The sequence below is a fragment of the Parambassis ranga genome, unplaced genomic scaffold (assembly GCF_900634625.1).
Source record: "Parambassis ranga unplaced genomic scaffold, fParRan2.1 scaffold_27_arrow_ctg1, whole genome shotgun sequence".
Lineage (NCBI taxonomy): Eukaryota > Metazoa > Chordata > Actinopteri > Ambassidae > Parambassis > Parambassis ranga.
In genome coordinates this window covers 643,853-658,697 of record NW_021144800.1, presented here as the reverse complement: position 1 = coordinate 658,697, position 14,845 = coordinate 643,853, and the positions used below count along the sequence as shown (strand labels likewise).

The following is a 14,845-nucleotide window of genomic DNA, read 5'->3' as shown; positions in this document are numbered from 1 at the left end:
TTGCACAAATAGCCAATAGTTACAGAAATGTGCTTACAGTTTTTTCTGATTGCTTAAGCACATTTCTTCCTCTAAATTCACCTCCTAGTCTTCGTCCTCCTCCTCTTCTCATGTTCCTCCTCTAATTCTCACTCTTCTCAGTCTCCTTCTCCCTCCATTGTTCTCCACACTGAAGCTTACCCGTGGCTTATTGACAGAGCTCATGCTGATTGCAAAGTGAACTAATGATGTAAAACAGTTCTCACATGTGACAGTGTAGCCAGACAGTTGGCAAAATAGTGTAAATACTAGCCATACATGTGTGTTTTACTAGGAATGTGTTGATCATTTGGAAATTGTGTGTAAGCAGTGAGTTGTGTTTACAGTTCAGCAAAAAGAGTGCTGTGCAGTGGATTATATTTATACATTTGCAAATTGTGTGTTACAAAAGTGCAAATTGAGTGTAAAGCAGTTTTTTGGCTTTTAGTTTTGCAAACTCAGTGAGTGATGTTGCTATAACTATTGATAGTTTTAGAAATTGTGCTATAAGAATCATTGTTAGTGTTTAAGCAATCAGAAAAAACTGTAATGGACAAAGCTGGATTCAAACCTGGATTCAACCCTTACACACAGGAAAACCTAATTCAAGCAATGACTGGAGCATGTGGCGACATCAGTGTGGAATCTTGCCAGGGCTGGATTCGGCATGCTAAAGGATTCTTTCCCCATTGCCTTGCAAGGGAGAACATAGCATGTGACGTCGATGAAGTCCTGTGGCCTCACCCAGCAGAGAGGCGTGATCCTGAGGCAGAATAAATGCTGTAAACATGTCTTGTTTATCTTTTGTTTCTATTTTTTGCTGCAGTTATTTTTAAAGCTTTATTTTATTTCTTTTTGTAAATCTGAGTACAAGAATAAAATTATTCCCGCTATCCCACAGTGTTTTGCATTTATTTATGTAGTGTAATGGTTGCTAAGTTGTGTTTGCACATTAGCTGGTTTTGTGTGGTTTTTGATGGAAGTGAGTGATTTTGATTAAAGTTAAAATGGTTTTGGGTCAAATGTTTGGTTTTGCAAGAGGAGTGAGAGGTTTTGTGAACATAGCTTGAAAATTGGATTTTGTGTTCACAGTTTAGAGAAAAGGAGAGCAGGTTTCAAGAAATGTGTCTTAGCAATTCAGAAAAACTGTAACATCACTGCGACATACACACAGAGGCACTACACTTCACAGACGAGCTTCAGTGGTACAGTGCACATCACATTTGAAACAAGAGCACTTACCATCACTGGTAGTGAAGGTGTCACCGGAAGAATTACTGTGATGTTTTACCTTTAGAGCCTTTTTATAGAACACATTCATTTGATTTACAGTTTTTTCTGATTGCTTAAGCACATTTCTGTAACTATTGGCTATTTGTGCAAAACTCTACACACAAATAAAAAAACCTTACACCAAATCAGCAAACATTGTAGATCTCTTGCAAAAGCCAATACATCTTGCTTAACTCTTCAAACCTTTGTAAAAATGGTATTTTTGTACCACACAGTTAACACAAACCATCATATTACTAAGCACAATGTGCCAACTACACACTGATGGTATTAACTGAAAACACATCTGGCTTTTGCTTTCTCTGTGCACAAGGTCTGTCCATGTGAGGTCAAACCTTTGTCATAAATAGTTCTATAAACACAGGGATTCAAATTTCAAGTATGAATGTTTATTCACACACATCAAAACAAACACAAGAAAACATACAATTTCACTGAAAGAGAGAGAGAGAGAGAATCAGTCTCATTGTCTCTCTGGGTCCGGCCACAGAATTTCATCAACATCACATGCAATGTCTTCTAGTCCAAGGCACCGGGGAACATGTCTCCTGGAGTGCCGTATCCAGGCCTGACATGATGCCTGGTCCATATCCTCGCATGCCTCCTTCCAGATGCTGGATGTCTAGTAATTCTGTGGAGTAACAGTTTCAGTTTTACATGTACAGTATTGTTGTTTTTCTCATTAGAGTATGGTACACCTACAAAACTTAGTACTAACCGATTATCATCAATATGTCCTTATGATGCTTGCTACAGTGTAGCGGCTCAGGCTGAACCCGTTGTCCAGCTTCCCTCAGTGGTTGATCACATGATCCACTATTGTAGCTCTGATGACATCAGTAATTCTATTTCTTCTTACTCTTCCTCCTTCCTCTTCCCTCCTCGTCCTCTTCCTCTAAATTCACCTCCTAGTCTTCGTCCTCCTCTTCTTCCTCCTGCTTCCTCATGTTTCCTCTAATTCTCACTCTTCTCAGTCTTCTTCTCCCTCCATTGTTCTCCACACTGAAGCTTACCTGTGGCTTATTCACAGAGCTCATGCTGATTGCAAAGTGAACTAATGATGTAAAACAGTTCTCACATGTGACAGTGTAGCCAGACAGTTGGCAAAATAGTGTAAATACCAGCCATACATTTGTGTAGTTTTACTAGGAGTGTGTTGATCATTTGGAAATTGTGTGTAAAGCAGTGAGTTGTGTTTACAGTTCAGCAAAAAGAGTGCTGTGAAGTGGATTATATTTATACATTTGCAAATTGTGTGTTACAAAAGTGCAAACTGAGTGTAAAGCAGTTTTTTTGCTTTTAGTTTTGCAAACTCAGTGAGTGATTTTGCTATAACTTAATAGTTTTAGAAATTGTGCTATAAGAATCATTGTTAGTGTTTAAGCAATCAGAAAAAACTGTAAATTAAGAATGTTTGTTGGTGCAGTAGCCAGCATGAGCCCTGTAGATGTCTTTATTTAAAAAAGAAAAAGAGAAAAGACCATGTTTCACCTGTTTCTGAGCCTCGTTAGTGCAGTAGGCAGCGAGTCAGTCTCATAATCTGAAGATTGTGACTTCAACCCTCACAAGGGGACTTGTTTTAGAGCCAGAATACAGATTACAAAGAGCACACTGTATGTTTACATGTCATCCAGGTCATGTTCATAGAGACCACTGAAGCAAGGCGTCTGGACTTGTAGAGTTTTCTTGAAGACGTTTCTCTGATCCTCCAAGCAGCTTCATCAGTTCTACCTGTTGGTGGGAAACATGGTTTATATGTGGGGAGGACCTCAGTGGGTCTGGGTCAAACAAACAATAGCACTAAATGTGTCCATACTTACCTGTGATGTTCTGGCTGCCTGGGCCAGGTGTGTCTAACGACTGGCTAACGCAGACCTGGGCAAAGTACGGCCCGCGGACCGTGCGCACAATAGAAGAAGAAACAGAAGAAGAAGAAAGAAAGAAGAAGGCAGCAAGAATCAGCTGTCAGCACGGCATCACCGCTAACGTTTTTCCCACCCTCGTTTCTTCTAAGCTGCAGCACTGTTTTATCCCATCTACTCTTTGGAGAGACGCGCTGTGTACACTTTAAAAATGCTGCGCGACTATGCTGAAATGTACGGTAAAGCGTGAAGAAACGCCACGGCGCATTCAGATGTTTCCGCGGAGCTGCAGCCGACATCTGCTCTTAAAAAGCTCAGACCTTGTCCAACTTTCAGAGCTTTGGGAACTCTAGGTTTGAACTCTAATGGTTTTCTTCTGTAAAAATATCTTCACATCATCTGCTGCTCTGTGCGGAGTGTGTTTCAACATACAAGCAGCAACACTCAGAGTGGACCTGGACACACAGAGGACAGAGGAGAGAGCAGTAAACACACAGACCGGTTCACATCATCAACTCCCTCCGCCACACAGTGATTCTGTGGTGTTTTTCCGCCAATGCGATTTTATAATATATCTATCTTTCCATTCATTCAACTCTGCGCAACTCTCTCTCTCTCTCCCGTCCGCGTTCACACACATAAGCGCACATGCACGCGCACACACCGAGAGCAGCTGATCCGCCCGCTCCTCCTTTCAATGCACCATGACTGTTGAAGGAGAACCCGGACCGGCGGATATGTTCACAGAGAAGAGCCAACGTTCTTGATAATGGAACATCACGCACCCATTTATTAATCAGTTAGTTACCTTGGTGTAACTTTAGTAGTTCCATATATCTGATTATAGATTTATATGCTATTATGTGGTTAAATCACATTATTTATTTGAACCTTTATTTCACCAGAACAGAACAGGCGGACACATGAGGTCAGTGTTGAGTTCATATAGTGAAATAAAAACCTTCAGCTTCAGATGTTTGTGGAATCCATTCCTTAGATTAGAACTAAACTAGGCTCAAATTAAAGTAAGAACTTTCATTTCAGTTTGGTGAGTCATCCAGGAAACATGAGAAAGGACAGGTCTGTCTGAGCAAACTCATTCTACTGGCCTGTAATGTATGGAGCTGAGGTGGGGGAAGGTCCAGGCAGGGTTCAAGTCAGCATGTATTTATTCATCTTATCACTCAGAACTAACTGAGGGAATTAAGATTTAACTGAATCCATTCAAAATGCTTCTTGTAGCTTTAAAACTGTCATAGATAAGCATGCAGGTGTATATTTAACCTTTATAAACCCCAATGACCAACTCTCCGACCGATGTGACACCGAGATGCCCCCACACACTGCTTACAGTGATGAAAATGTAACAAGAGCATATTTATAAAGGTAGATACTGTGCCAGTGATCTCCAATTCAATTCATATTAGATGAAAGAAATGTGGCCCTTTGCTTTTCTAATGGAAGTCTATGTGGCCCTCAAAAAAAGAATTGCCCACCCCTGGGCTAACGACTATGAGACTGGAGGGGGACTGGTGGACAGCCCTTTGTTCTTGCTGTGAGTCTGTGCAGACTTCCTGGAATGGATGGAATCACTGCATTGTATGTGGTAGAAAGATGATGTCTGAGGCCTCCACCTCTGTTAAGGGAAGGTTCTTCCAGCTTCACATAGATGCTTCCTTGACTCCTCTTTCAAACCACCTTTCCTCTCTGTCTAGGATGTGGACATTGTTGTCCTCAAAGGAGTGTCCTGTTTTTTGTAAATACTTGTTTTCTATAATGATTTTTCTTTAATGTTGTTAAGATTTCAAGCTGCAACTCGACACAAAATAGATGACGGCGGCCACTGAGTAGGTCTCATCACAGATGTAAGGCAGCTGTTCTGTCCCTCTCCTGACGTTCTCTAGCTTGTCCACACTTTGAGCTCCGAGCATTCATGGAACGTGTGCTTGCAGCTGAGCCTCAGACCTCACCTGGAAACAAGGAATTCTATTTTCTGATTGGTCGATAGGTCGCTAAGTCCAGACAGCTATATGAGCGCACAGTAGTCGCTTTTTACTCATTTACAGTATATTCATAGGAGTTTCTGTGCGGTGAAGCTGAATAATAATAATAACTATTTATATAGCACTTCTTTAAACACACAGTTTCAAAGTGCTGTACAATAAAATCCAAACAGGAACAACAGTGTGTGGTTAAAATACCATCCAGTCAATTCATAAAATAAGATAAGGCAGGAATTGCACAAGGTGAGTCAATAAGACATAAAACAATTTAAAATGTTAAAAGTAGAATAAAATAAAAATAAAAATAGGCCCGTAAGATAAAACCAGGGTAATAGCATAAGCAAAAAAACAAATAACATACAATAATGTAAAACAGTGAATGAATGGATAAATAAACCGGTTTAGGAAAACACTAAGCGATAAAAGTGAGTTTTAAGAAGAGATTTAAAAGAAGACACTGAGTTTGCCGCCTGATATCCTCTGGCAGGGAGTTCCACAGACAGCAAATGTGCAGTCACCCTTTGTGATTAGCCGGGATTTGGGGACTGATAGGAGGAACTTTCCAGAGGATCTCAGGCAGAGTCCAGGCTGGTGAGGGGTTAAAAGGTCCTGCATATAAGAGGGGCCGAGGCCATTTATTGCTTTAAAAACCATCAGTAAAATCTTAAAATCAATTCTAAAACTCACAGGGAGCCAGTGAAGGGCAGCTAGAACTGGTGTTATGTGGTCACTTCTCCTGGTATGAGTCAGAAGCCTTGCAGCGGCATTCTGTATTAATTGTAGTCTGTGAATATTATGTTTACTGATACCAGAGTAGTATGTATAACTGCATGTATAACTGTTTCAAACAGAGGTGAGGGGAGGAATGGTCGAATTTCTCTTAATTGCCTTAGCTGTGCGAAACAGGATTGTGGAATGCGGCGCTGAGGCCTAGGAGGATTCAAATTGAGTGCAGACCAGAGTCAGCTGCCAACAGAAGGTCATTTGAGACTTTTAGAAGTGCTGTCTCTGTGCTATGCATGCTCCCGAAGCCTGACTGGAATTTCTCAAAAATTTAATTGTAACACTCGACCATCATTTTACAGTCAATGTTACCACAAAAAACAAACTAGGGACGCTACCAATTTCAATTGTTTGATGAAAAGAAAAGACCAACTTGGATAACTTAAACCTCACTGTGAACCAGTGTCCTGTTAAAGGGCTTGCCCCACAAAACAATACACTCCCACAAGGAAACAAAGGTTTTTTCCCAATCTAAGTATTTCTCACCCAACCAAAATTCCACCCCTTTCCCGCAAAACTTTCACCACAACAGGCAGTCCAAAAGGAGGCCGAAGGCACATCCTACCAAGAGAGAAGAAAAGGAAAAATGTCAGTTTTCTTATCCTGAGGGGGCAATGTCCATTCCATATGAAAGGTCCCATAAATCCCAAAGTCTTTGAAAGGTAACAAAAACAAAGTCCAAAACACAAGTTGTAGCAAAAAACGAGTTGGGAGCTTCTCCCTCACTCACCCTGGACACCAGGGTTTCCATCCGGGCTTTGTGGTGAGGAGATTCTCTTCCCAGTCTTTATTCTCACTTAAGGTTTGGTGTTTAGCCCCTTCTCAGATGTTCAGAGTCCCTTCTTGTGTATTCGCTGGGGTCCCCTTTTCACAGAAAACCCCCGTGGGCCCTGAAGAACCACAGACTCCTTTCCTTCCTGGTTCTGGGTACTATCTCTCCCCCCTCCCAAACATTTCTTACTCGCCCTTTTTCAAAGCTAAGCCACACCCAGCTAACCGGCATGACACAGGAAACACTTCTCCCAAACAGGAAGGAAACATACATATACACATGCACATATATTTTCTCATTTTTGTGGTGGTGCCACATAATTATTGTTCATGAACGAAACTGGGAAGCCACAACTTTTTCTAGAATGTTAGATAGAAATGGCAGGTTAGAGATGGTCTGTAATTACTTAGAACAGCAGGATCGAGTGCAGGCTTCTTTAAGAGAGGGCAAACGATGGCATGTTTGAAAGAAGATGGGACAATGCCAGAGGAGAGAGAACCATTTACAATGGCTAGGATACTGGGACCAACCGTGTGAAGTACATCTTTAAAAACCAAGAAGGGATGCAGTCTGAGAGGCAGGCGGTAGGCCTCGACTGCAACAATGCGTTCCAGTGAGGGGAGTGAAATCTCATGAAGCCGTTTCAGAGTGAAAGGGGTGGAGCACACAGTTTTTGGTTCCACAAAGACAGAATGGAATTGTTTGTGGATGTCACTGATTTTAGTTGTAAAATAGTTCATCGCATTTCTCAGGAGAGGGTTCAACAGGCTCACTGGCAGGGGGACTCAGAACAGAATTGATTGTTTTAAAGAGGATTCTGGGGTTATTACTGTTAGTTGTTCTAGCTTCTTTTACGGTGTGTGGATATTTACTCATTAATTGTTTTAGGACGACCAGTGATGTGCTTTGTCTGTCTTTTTTCCATTTCCTCTCAGCTCTCCTGCGATCTCTTCTTATGTTCCTAGTCTCTTCATTTAACCAAGGCAGGACTGTGGGCTTTAAAACTTTACATCTAGCCGGAGCTATGGAGTCTAAAATGCAAGAGCTATTAAAATTACTAAGCAGCTCCTCAACTGTGCTGCCGTTTTCCTTTTCAGATTCCCAATTTTCAATAAAAGCTTGACAGAAAATCGGGGCAGAGAGTGAGCTCAGAGGGCGAGAGTGGATTTTTTGATAGGTCTATGGTTTTTGGTATTTGGAATTTGGAACTGCACTGTGATCTGTGACAGGAAATGGTGTTAGGGATACCTGTTCTACATCAACACAGTTTGACATCACAAGATCCAAAATGTGAGCTTTGCTGCGGCTGGGGGATTTTACATGTTGGTTCAGATGAAAAGATTGTAGCAGTTTAATGAAGTCGGAGGCAAGTGGAGAAGAAGTAGGACAACAAACGTGAATGTTAAAATCCCCTAAAATGATGAGCCTGTCATATTTGACCATGATGATTGATAAAAATGTGCAAATTCCTGAATGAAACCAGAAATGAAATAAAACCAGAAACTCAACACAACAACACAGTGACAGGAGGGGTGTAACTGATGCTTCACAACAAGTTGTGTAACTTCTGGTGTTTTCTTTACAATCAGCCTTCAGGTCTCATGATCAGTGAAATATGAAGGAAGTGTCAGAACCGGTCTGACAGCTGGGTGACTCTGCACTCAGACCTGTTCTATCCACTGTTAACCCATTCATGTCAGTTCTGTGTCAGGTGTCCTGTTTTCAAGGTAATGAAATAGATGGATGATAATATCCTGAATTTCCCTGAGGGACCTCATCCCTGCTGCACTGTGTAAGGTGTGTGATCCATGCTGCTTCTGCTCAGTGATTGATACTCACAGTGAGGTCTCATTCAGTCAGTAACCATTCTCAATAACACTGTTAGACTGTAGCAGACACATGTTGAATCATGTCTGCCCTCAGGAGCATGAAGGTGTGACAGGAATGCAGGTCACAGAGAGTCCGGCTGCGACAGCTGATTCTTATATTTACTGTATTTGACTTCAGGGTTTGCAGCACATTATGTCGACCAAGTCATGTAAAGAAATCGGTCCAGACAGTGTTTAGCTTGTGTGTTTTCTTGTTGTCTGTCAGAGGCTGGGTCGTGGCTCTGCTTCAGAGAGTTGGCTGCTGACACCCGGCTCCCAGCTGAACCAACAGTCTGTTTAAACCTGTTCAGAGTTCCTAGGAAGTCATGTGACCACAGAGGCTCCTCCTATGATGAAGTATAAACACCCTGAACACTGACTGCTCTCTGCTTCGTCACAGAAACCAACAGCACAGGTAAGACTCACTCACTGTGAAGGAATGATGAGAAAATGCTTCCAACATGTTGAGTGCAGAGTTTTAATGTGGACATTAGCTGGATAGATCAGTAGGAATCAATGGCTTTTATGTTATCATGTTCTATTATGAAGGTGACATCATAAGGTCACAGGTAAAGTATAAAAATGTTGACGTTTCTTTGATGGCCACTTTAGCTTCAAGATGGGAATGGTGGCCCTGTGGCCATCTCTCCCCAGATGAAAGCTCTGAGTGTTACCAGAATGTTTTTAGCATGGCCACTCTCTTCCGTGTAGTCTACTGTGCTTTATTTCATCTTTGAACAGCACATATATGCTCTGGTATGCAGAACTATAAATAACCATGGTGGGCCGCCATGGACAGAAATGCCAGGGCCACATTTTAGTCCCAGGTCAGCCCTGATAAAGAGAATGTAGTTTGGTTGTAACAGGATCAACTCATTGTAAACTGGTGTTTAGAATTTCAATACATCACCCTTATCAATGTGCAGCTGTGAGGAGGGTGTAGCCTACTGAGATGTGAGTGGAGCTGGATGCTCACAAAGAGGAGAACCATGCTGCTTCTGCTCTGCTCCATCCTGTGCTGATCTGCAGTTCATTGATTGCTGAGCTCCATCTAGTGGACAGACAGTAGAAGTGAATCAGGAAATGTCTTTCAGACACTTGTCGGACCGGTTTCACCGTCACTGACGTGTTCAGACTGTGAGGCTGTGAGGAAGTGACGGCGTCCTCAGATCAGATTGTGTCAGACAGCAGGACTGAGGAGGACCAGGAGCAGCTTCTTCTCCACACAGGAAGCTGGAAAGTGTCTGTAAGTCCATCTGAACTGATCCAGCAGGTGAGAGTCCTTCCAGAGAAATCTCTCCATGTCTGATCACACTGTGCTGCATCACTGACTGATGGTACAGTACAGATGTTTCTGCTGCTGATTGGCTGCTTTCTCTTTGCTCTTTGATGACTTTTATAGCAGATGAACAGCTGTTTCAGAACAAGTTGTTACTTGTAGTGTTTTTCTGTTCGAGTCACAGCAGACTGTAGAACACAGCTCTCAGGTCACATGATCAGTGAGAAATGCAGGGAGTGTCAGAACCGGTCTGACAGCTTTCTGAGTTTTTGTGTTCACTGAGCTGTGTGGAGTTACTGTAATTCAATTCATGTCAGACAGACAAACAACAAGCGTCTCTGTTGATCGTTCTCTCTGTAAAGTTCAGCAGCTTCATTTGCTCTGAAACTCAGATCGACTCGTTCAAAGCTTCAAGCGGAGAAAAGGTCGCTTTATTCTGACTTTATCAGATCAGTCTGTTTCAGGTTTAACACGCCTGTGCTGCGTTTTATTTTTCATGAATTCATATCGATGATTGAAACTCATCAGAAGAAACATTTTCTCTTCAAGGGTTCATAAATATGTGAATCTAATATTTGCCATGAGGAGAAGTGTGTCAGTCCTCAGAGCTCAGACAGTAGCTGCTCATGTGTTTGTTTCTATAGAAAACAGTCCACAGACTGTTACAGAGGAAGGTCTCAGTGCTTCACTCAGTCTGTTCACACTGTGACAGAAACACACATGAACACATGTTTATTTATTCACATGTTCACACATGGAGAGAAGTGACAGAACTCTGAAGCAAACACTGAATGTGTGTGCACTGTTCCACTTACAGCATGTGACATCAATAATAACAGCATCAGAGATGTTGGTGTGTTTACAGACTCACCAAAATAAAAGCCTGAGAACCAAACCTGGTCTGAGGCTCTGATGCTAAGCTAACAGCATGATTAGCCTGTTAGCATCTGCATGAAGGATCAATAACAACAAGCTGACTGTGTGTTTCTGTGTCATGTTGCTGTGTTTGTGTGAAGGTGTGAGCTCTGCTATGAGTCAGTGTGAGGACAGAGAGGAGGGAGTCCCTCCCTCTAAAAGCCCTCTGTGTGGGGACCATGAGAGCCGGACCAAAGCTCAGAGGTAAGAGGACCGTCTCTGACTGTCCATGACTCTTCTCCATGTCAGAGCTCACACTCACATTATTCACACATCTGTGTGTTCAAGAACAAAGCAGCAGCACACTGCACACTCTGCTGGACCTGGACCTGGACCTGGACCTGGACCTGGACCTGGGCCTGGACCTGGGCCTGGGCCTGGACATGGACCTGGGCCTGGACCTGGACCTGGGCCTGGACCTGGACCTGGGCCTGCCAGCTGTGTGTCCATGAAGAGTGATCAGTCAAAGGATCATCCCATTTATTTCAAAGATGTTGATCCATCTGAGGGTCAAAGGTCAGAGTTAATGTCACAGCTGCAGTTTGTTTCCATCATTATTAAACATTTAAAGTGTAACATGATGTTCAGCATCATTTTTCCAGAAGAAGCTCAGAGTCAGTGTTTGTGATTCTATCAGGATCCAGGATGTGAGAGCAGACTCTGCTGGACCTGGACCCAGCTGTGTGTCCATGAAAAGTGATGGGTCGATGTTTGAGCCCATTGAATTCAAAGCTGATCAGCCATCTGATGATCAAAGGTAAGAATCACTCTGGAAGTGTCTCCATGCTGTGATGAGCTCTGCTGGACTCTTGGGGTTGTATGTGTCTGTTTGCAGGTGGTTGATGGTTTGGAGCATCTGTAGCACAGAGTAATGCATATTTACAGTGCTGCTTCAAAGTGTATGAATCATTTAAAATCTTCTATATGTCTGCATAAACATGACTTAAACATCTGCCTCACTGTACTAGAAAGGCAGCCCACTGAAACAAAGTATGGAAAGACATTTCAGTAATAAAACATTTAAATAAATGATAGATTCATACACTGTATGTAAATATTATTGTGCTGCCCCCTATAGTCAGCCAAAATTCTATGTTTGAGTTGAGATTGTCCTACGAGGCTTCCGTAGTAGCATAATGGTTCCAGAGCCAAGTGGAAAGTTTCTGCTGTGTTTTTCATCCTGCTACATGTTTTTTAGTCGTCTGAGAATATCTGTCTGTAAGTATTATGTTTCATAAGCCCTTACCTTACGTCATGCGCTCATAGGAGGCACTTTAAGTTATTTAAGTTTAAGAAAACGGGTTAAAAGTGTGACGCTAATAGCGCTAGCGACCTTATGGGTTTTTCAATGCAAATTAGCATTGTGCTAATCGCTAGCGGTTTATGCATTTTTCTGTTGTCTAGCTCAGCTATGTTTTGTCGGCCTGCAGAATTCAGCATTGATCGTGTTTCGGGTCATATTTATGCAGAAATATAGAAAGTTTGACCAACTTCCCAAAACGACTGTAGCTGTCAGCCTATATGTAGCTAGGAGCTAGTCTCCTCCTCCTCAGATTCCCAGGGTCCTGGTTTGGATTTTTGCACGTACCTCACACTGCTGATTATTCTGACTTGAACACAGCCTGTGCAGAACTTTAAGGTGGCTTCTGTTCTTCGGTGTTTTTGGTTGAATTTGGTCAAATTGTGATCAAATAAATTGTGTGATAACAGTTTTTCAGTCTCTTGTAGTGGCCATCATGGACACTGATCCAGCTCTGTGTCCATGAAAAGTGAACATTTCAAAATGTTGATACCACTTTAAGTCCTGTTTCTGTAACTTAGCAGAGTTCTTCAATGATCATGTGGGTCTGCTTGGCTCTGTAAAAGACCCATAAGCAGGTCTGTGTTTGTAGATGTATAATAGAAAGTATCAGTATGTATTTATGTTGTCATGTTATCATCTCATGGTGGTTTCTGAAGGCTTTAAGTAAAGGAAATAACAAAGTTCTGCAGTGTCATGTGTTACAACCGGCCAATTCAGAGTGGTTGCGATTCTTTCAAAGGCACTAAAATAGTAATCCACCTCAGACTCTCTGAATGGTGGCACTAAAGCAATGTGCTTGCTCACATCAAATGTGTCACGAGGAGAATGAGGAACCTGTCGTGAGGCAGATGGGTGTGGAGTCGCAGAGGGGAGACGCTCTAGCTCTAAGGCCCTCACCTTCAGGTGCATGGCCTCCACCTCTAACTCGCGATTTCTCAAATCAATTTCTTTTATTCTGAGAGTTAGCTGCATCTCCTCTGCCGTCATAGCAGGCGTAACAGACGGACCAGAGGGAGCGGTTGGGCTGGGCCGCACCGTGTCACGGGAGCTCACGTCAGCTTTCGCCGCCTCCTCTACAGATGGCACAGACACACACAGACCTTCCTCCACTAGCTTTTCCTGCAAAAGCTCTTTCAGTTCCTCCTTTTTAATGTTTTGAGGCACTCTGACCTGAAAACACGCAGCAATCATTAATAAAGCCACCTTCCTACACTTGTCCAACTGCTGGACTGTAGGATTCTTCACAAAATACTCTAGATCAAACTCCATATTCAGAGCAAAACTGTCAACCAGTATTATGCAGAGTAATATGAAAAATACAATATTCCAAAAAAACGACGAATTGCCAATTACTTACTGACACGAATCAAAACACGAACGAGCCAAATTTAACTTACCGATAACAAACGTTTTACTTACCAACACGCTTTCAAAAGAATCGACGAGCCCCCAATTTATGTTACAACCGGCCTAGGGGAAACCTAGTTGTAGCATAAAGTGACTCTTCCCTCCTGTTCCGACTCCCAAGGTAGATATGAAAAAATATCAAGGACGAATGGAATTTATATAAATGTATTTATAAACGAACCGAGACAACAGAAACCTTCAGGCTGAGCAATGCCAAAATAACAAACAAAACAACTAAGGTTCTCAGCTCCTGTCTTTCCTGAACAAAAGAAAAGAGATTCAAACAAAAATACAGGTGACTTCCCTGACTTCCTAACAAAAAACAGGAGAAAACGAATAAACAAAAACGGCTTCTCACCCCTACTCAAATGTGCCTGGTATGTAATAATAACTTAAATTCAATTACTCTAGGTAAAGCCAAAATCAAACGACGAGTCTAAATTACATAAATTAATATTCACAGTCTAATGTCTAATATACAAGCAAAAATCGAGCGCAGTCTTCTCGAGATGTGGAGAGGAGGGCAAGAGCATCGGGTGGCTGATGTGGAGGGTTTTTAAATTCAGAGCCCATCTGTGTCCTCCAATCCTCGAGCTCCATGTCATCCAGCTGCAGAACCAATAGTATGCTCCCCCCTGTTGGCGGGGAGGGAGAACACTCACACACACAAAATATGACTTAGTCATAACACATGATATACACTCTATATCATGACACTGCATCATTGTCTGACTGCGATTCATTACAAACCCATCCTGCTGCACATCGCTTAATGTTAAAGAAAGAGAAACATGGTGAGTGGAAGATTTAACTGAACTCTTACAGCTGTGCTGGCAGCCATTAAAGCAGAATATGTGAAGAAGAACAAATTACAAACCTGCTGGATGCAGCTGAACAGTGTGGAGTCAGGATAGTTTTCATTTTTAATACACACATTTTGTGTATTAATTAATTTTCTTCACCAGTCCATTGACTGTTGTGTATCTGTTTAAAGTGAAAACACATCAAAACACTTAGTGAAGTGATTGTGTTGTTAAATGCTGATGTTTCTGTCACAGACTGCAGCAACCCAGTGTTCAGACTCCTGCTCAGGACGCCATATTTATGGTGAGTACAAACAGCTTCTAACTACAACACAACAGTCCTGGTGCTCTACAGAGACCCAGAGCCTGGCCCCTGAGCAAGCATTCACAGAGACAGAACTGTGGTAGTAATACTTATAACTACAGCAGCTGTGCATACACAACACTTCATATCTAATGTTGTAGATTCAAGTAATACATGTATGAACATAAGCTGTAATATCATGAAACACTAAACTGTTATTCTGCTCCTCAAAGTC

At 42.2% G+C, this 14,845-nt stretch overlaps 1 long non-coding RNA gene across 1 annotated transcript; it reads left to right on the top strand.

Moving 5' to 3' along the window:
- Positions 1 to 11,255: 11,255 nt before the first annotated feature.
- LOC114430739 (uncharacterized) lies at positions 11,256 to 14,613 on the top strand. Its single transcript, XR_003670014.1, has 3 exons — positions 11,256 to 11,309; positions 11,431 to 11,550; positions 14,562 to 14,613. It is a non-coding gene; the product is annotated as an uncharacterized LOC114430739 (long non-coding RNA).
- Positions 14,614 to 14,845: the final 232 nt, after the last annotated feature.